Below are 6,000 nucleotides of genomic sequence, written 5' to 3' on the forward strand. Positions count from 1 at the left end.
CAAAATTTTAAATTTATAGAATAGTGATTTCCATCAGTAATATATTTTGTGGGCTACACTGAAAATTGCTTCGTATTCATTCTTAATTTTCTTAGATTAAAGCAGTGGTTCTCAACTGTTGACCGCGGAATATTGGTGTTCAAGAACTTCTCATNATTATCCATTGAATTTTTAATACTTTCAGATTTTTAACCAAACACTTGTGAAGTTGAATAACACCTTCTGTTTAAACTTATGTAAATTTGATCGGGATTATTATTACATCATTTCATGAAAACGCAAATGTATAAGTTTGTATACGTAAAAAACCATTTTTTTTACGATTTAAACTTATAAAAAAATTATCCAAATTAAAAATGATAATGCTAACCCCTTTAAAGTACTAAAAATATAGAAAATTGATATAAATTTATTGTTAGAAAACTGCGTTTTTGCGTGTTATTATATAGTAGTAATAATGCTTACCCTTCCAATGGTTAAAGGAAATCCAACTTGAATTCCGACTTCTAATCTGAAGCCCCAAGGAATAGATTTATCACTCCTTTGAAGCAAAATATTTATTAATTTCTCCATTTTGAATGTTGGGACATGGCACACGACTGTCACTAATTTTGTTTAGTTACAACTGAAGGGAAAACTCGTACTAAAGGGGAAGCGTGTACGCAGTCGCTGTATTTTAAATTTCGGCCACTAGGGTACTTTGTCGTGAACCGGAAATACTTCGCTCGTGCCGGAAGCGTGAAGTGTCATCGAAATCGTGTCAAAATGTTCGTCCAACCGAACTTTTATGCTATGATTAAATATTATATTTTTGCGTTTTAAACTTTTATATGCTATTTTAATAAAATGTTATTTACCGCATCTCTTGGATCGTTAGCGTGTCTATCCGTTTTTATAATGCTCGAATTCTTTAATATTAACAAACTGTAACTAATTTTATAAACTAGAAGTTTTAAAATAAATTTTATGTAATTATGTAGAATATTAATTTAATAATTCGATCACATTTCTAAGACTTTTTTTTTTAAATTAAGTTACGTAAACCAAGCTGTATTTTACATGCTAGAATAATTTTTAAATTATTAATAAAGAAGAAAAATGTTTATATTTATAAAAATTTCCAAAACTAATGAATGTGATCACTTTCTAAATAAAGACTAACGTAATCCCACTTCCTGTTTATTAGCCTATGGTCATAGTCTAAAGGGAATTTTAAAAAATTTGTTTCTCTTCATTGCTAAAATATCCCTTAAAATTTCCTTGTTATAAGTTAGAAATTCATTTTTAAATTGATTTCTGCTTTACATTCTTGCATTAGAAATGAAATAATTTGTTATTCGGTATTAATATTAAGAGTAGAGAAATGAATTATGATCGTCGTCGAATTTACTCCTTTACCTCCGAAAAAAAATCCTTAAAATTCCCTATTCAAGTATACATTAAGTAATCGAAATTACTACTTAATATTTTTCTGTATAAATTTATTTTTGCTAATATTTAAACTGAATACTGCAATTTAATAATAATAAAAAATTCTTTATTAAAATCTACACGAATATAGCAATAATATTCAAATTTCTTCATTTTAATTTTTCCTCCATTTAAAAAAAAACATTCCTCAAACACATTAATAAATATCATTTAAGGATTCTTTCAATTTAATATTTATTTAACATTATAATTTAAAATATTTTCTTTTCACCTATTATAAAATAATTTATAAGGCATTTAAAAATCCCCAAAATATCCCTATCAAACGGTAGAAATTTCTGTAACCATCTGGCGCCATCTGTTTTCGTTTTTAATAAGTTATTTTGACAATTTTAAAATATTTTTCTTCTGCAAACCATAAATAATCAAAAATTTATTTTTAGTATATTCTTAGAAGGAATTCCATCCTGTATCTGCTCGGTACAAATTATCACTTCCGGTCATTTAATAAAATAATTTTCCTCTTAAAGAATATTGCTTTGATGAAGTACGACAAACGAAAATATTAAAAAGTGTGTAAGTAAACTATACACGAAACAGTAAACCTTCCGGTGAACTTATAAAATATAAATAAACAATATGTAAGTCAATAAGAGCTGACGAAGTGTACTGATAAGGAAATATTCCTGCGTGAAAGGATTTTTGTTTAAGTTATAGCAATTAAAACCACTAAAATTATTATTTCTACAAACAACTAATGTTATTTTAATAATATTTAAACAAACAGGAATTTTTTTTAGTAACGAATAAGGAAAAATTGGCGTAATAATCGCTTTGAATTTTAACCAATCACAAAACAGTTTACATCATTTTTAAATGAATTGCTACTATAGAATGATACAAACGTTCCTTCGATTGGTCAGTCACGTGTTCATTAAATTGCTTTGTAAATGAGATTCGGTAGGTTCTTGTTTAATTAATTAATTAATTAATCATTTATTAGATAATTGTTTTACGGTCGAATATTCTTTTTACATTATTTATTTAAAAGAAGCAATTACGAAATTTTTGTCGACTCAGGTAAGAGTGACGTATCAGGTAAGAGAGACACGTCACTGAGTCACTCTTACCTGAAAATATTGACGTCACAACTTCAAGTTAACTGTTTCTGTTACTGTTGCAATTACTAAATATTTAATTAATTATTTAATAATTTAAATTAAATAAATAAATAATTAAGAATTTAGTATTTGAATATGTATATTATACGTAAATAATTCATATGCCCTCTAAAATCGAAAATTTTAACTAAAATTTCATAGTTCAAAAATAATCTAGCAACGAGTTGCGTAACTTTCCCGGCTTTTATGAGATTTTATTTTAAAAATAGCACATTTGTATTACTAATCAAAATAAATAACTAAATTTTATGTGGCGCCATCTATTATGAGATTTTGTTATAAAAAGTTTATATATTTTTAATTATTATAAAATAGCAAAAGACTTAATTTTGAGAGTAGAGTTGAGTTTTATAAAACACTATAAATGCTAAAAACAAATAAAATCTTCATTACGTCCGACCCTCACGAGATATGTCACGTGACCATGACCACCCTCTATCTCTCCATCCACTTGACCTTTCACAACCAAAACTTAATAGCATCAATGCTTCTTATATACAAGTTACCCTGCCAAATTTCGTTCATTTATCTTCATCCAGTCCTGAGATATTAAGCGAAATAGACGCCAACACACACACACATCCACGAAATTTTATTGCCTTATTTGGATTAAGGAGGTCTGAAGACGTGGAGATTTGAGGATCAAATTTGACACAATTCCTATATTTTCCTTTGTTATGTATACATGAAAGTTATGACCATAAAAATATGTAACTAATACTTTTAACTTCCATTATGAATGGCTAAACAATATTTCAGTTTTCTACAGACTCACTCTTCGTTTATATTAAAATAAAATAAAATAAATAAATAATAGAATCTAGTATATTTTCTTAACAAAAGTATTAACAATAAATTATTTTTCTTATTTATATATAAAAATATCTGCAAAATGTCTATATTCTAAGTGAGCTTATTTTGAGAATAAACACAGTCACAATCAATACTTAAATTTCAACAAGTTTGTTATGATTTATATTCATCGGAACGAATTTAGATGTAGATAAAAAATGGAATTTATCAAATAAATCCTTTTATAAATTATAACTTATACGTGAGAGAGTTCATAAATTATAAACTTCTCAGTACAAAAGCTATATTTCTATGCTTTAATTTACTTTTTAAACTATAAATTCTACGTAAGATTTCATTATAAATATATAATTCTTGATTTAAATATTCATACTTATTCTTTTCATGTATAAAGAGTTTTTGAAACAATTAATATTTTAAATTAAACAGCTTATTGTAAATCAACTTAAATCAATTTACCTTCATGTTATTTATACAAATCAAATAATTTTTCTCCTTATCTCAGTGTATTATATATTCATATACATGCATGATCGTTGAGAGGAGGGAAACTGGGAATTTTTATGGGAATGGCCCCTTAATTTTCCGGAGAAAATTAAACGGGCCATAGTAGTTCCTATTCCTTAAAATTAATGCTATATTTACTAACAGAAAATAAAATCTTTAAGACAACTTTTTATTTCATCTGCTGAAAAAACAAAGCTGAAGGGGCGCGACAAGGGGCAAAAGAAGTCTGATCTACTCCAGGCCCCATATAACCTCTCGATGGGCCTGTATACAAGTGTATATTCATTAAGAAGATTAATTTTTAAAAGTAAACTCCATAATATGGAGTTTACTTAGCCCATATACTTAGCCCATATACTTTAGCCCATATACTTCAGCATAAGACGATTTATCAATCATATTATGATTGATAAATTATGATTGATTTATCAATCATATTATGATTGATAAATCGTCTTATGCTGAAGTATATGGGCTAGGCAAAACCGTTATCAGTTTTTCTGTGTATCTCAATTTTCGTTAGATTCTTTCTTATCTATAAAAGGAAATGAAATACCTAAAAATTACTTTAAAAAATGAGTCAAAGTATATGATTAAACAAGAAAGTAAAGCGTATTATGAAATATAATAATTGGTATCTGATAAAAGACTTTTATCAATGAAATGAGTAAAATCCTGAACAGTTCTGGAGAATTTTAGAATATAGTGACTCATAAGCTTTATTTTAAATCTATTGATTAAAAAAATAAGGTCAAACAATGTCTTATTTAATAAGAAAATATTTATATTATTATGTATTTATGATATAGAATATTTAGAGTTAAAATAATATCTTAATTAATTATATATGTAATCATAAGTGTCAAGAATATTGTAGATGATATCTTTAATTTCTATAAATTAAATTCTTCTGTCTACTTTCATACAAATAATTTATTATTATAAGAAAAAAAAAGCTGTACTCAGATTAATCATGATGAAAATGATATGCATATGTTCCAAAATACATATAATTCATATTAAAATCTGCAGTATATAACATTATTCAGCTCATTAATAAATTGATATATTACACACTCCAGTTCAACATTTTACTTAATAATCAGAGTAAATCGAGTAAGATAACTTAAAAAAGTGAAATTAGTTTTTCTTCCATCTTAAATTTTGGTTTTAAAAGCTCCAGTTACGACATGTGATACTTTTAAATAACCTTTAACCTCTGTAATAATTGAGGATATCAATCTAAAAAAAATTATACTTGTTAAAACATCGTCGTTTATGAAGTCGTAAACATTATATAAACATTTCATTAATAATAATTCTTGGGAAATTTTTACATTTGTTTAATATATAAATTATTATAGCTTTAAAAAGTAATTTAATTATTTGGCTGAAGTTAAGACATTTACATCATTTAAACGTCGAAAACTCCTTTTAGAAGAATAATTATGTATTTTTAAATATTTAATTATGTGTTTGTTTTTTATTATATCAAATATTCAAAAACTTCTGAGTTATTCTAAATATAAAAATTGTCATTGTCGTTATGATGTGCTGGAATGTACAGTACTAGTTACAAATATGTAATTTATGCTGTATATAAACTTCTAAAATAACTATCAGTTAAATCCTATATTTGAAATTATTATACGTTGAAATAAGTAAATAACATTTTAAGCATGTTGTTTTGTTATTATTACTATTTTAAAAACATAGCCTAATAGCAACCATTTAAGGATATACATTTTAGCACATCGTGATAATAATTCATGTAAATGTTTTAAATATCTTAATGATCTTAATGCAAATCACTAAGATACATTTTCAGTTTTATTTAATTTCTCTATCAATAACCTTCGATTAACTCATAATAAAAACAATTAATCGTATTACCCAAAAATTAATAGTCATTTTCCCAATTAGTCATAACAAAAGACGATCACCTCTATTATCCAAAGAATTTCTGAAAGGTATTTCCATTTAAATGTTACTGAACCAGGACTTCAAGTTTAGTTATCGTAATAATCTGACGTCTTTTATATCTTAGTTTAAGACATTAAAGACTAAA

This window comes from Centruroides sculpturatus, unplaced genomic scaffold (genome assembly GCF_000671375.1).
Source record: "Centruroides sculpturatus isolate CEXI.00-Female unplaced genomic scaffold, Cexi_2.0 scaffold2133, whole genome shotgun sequence".
Classification (NCBI taxonomy): Eukaryota; Metazoa; Arthropoda; class Arachnida; order Scorpiones; family Buthidae; genus Centruroides; species Centruroides sculpturatus.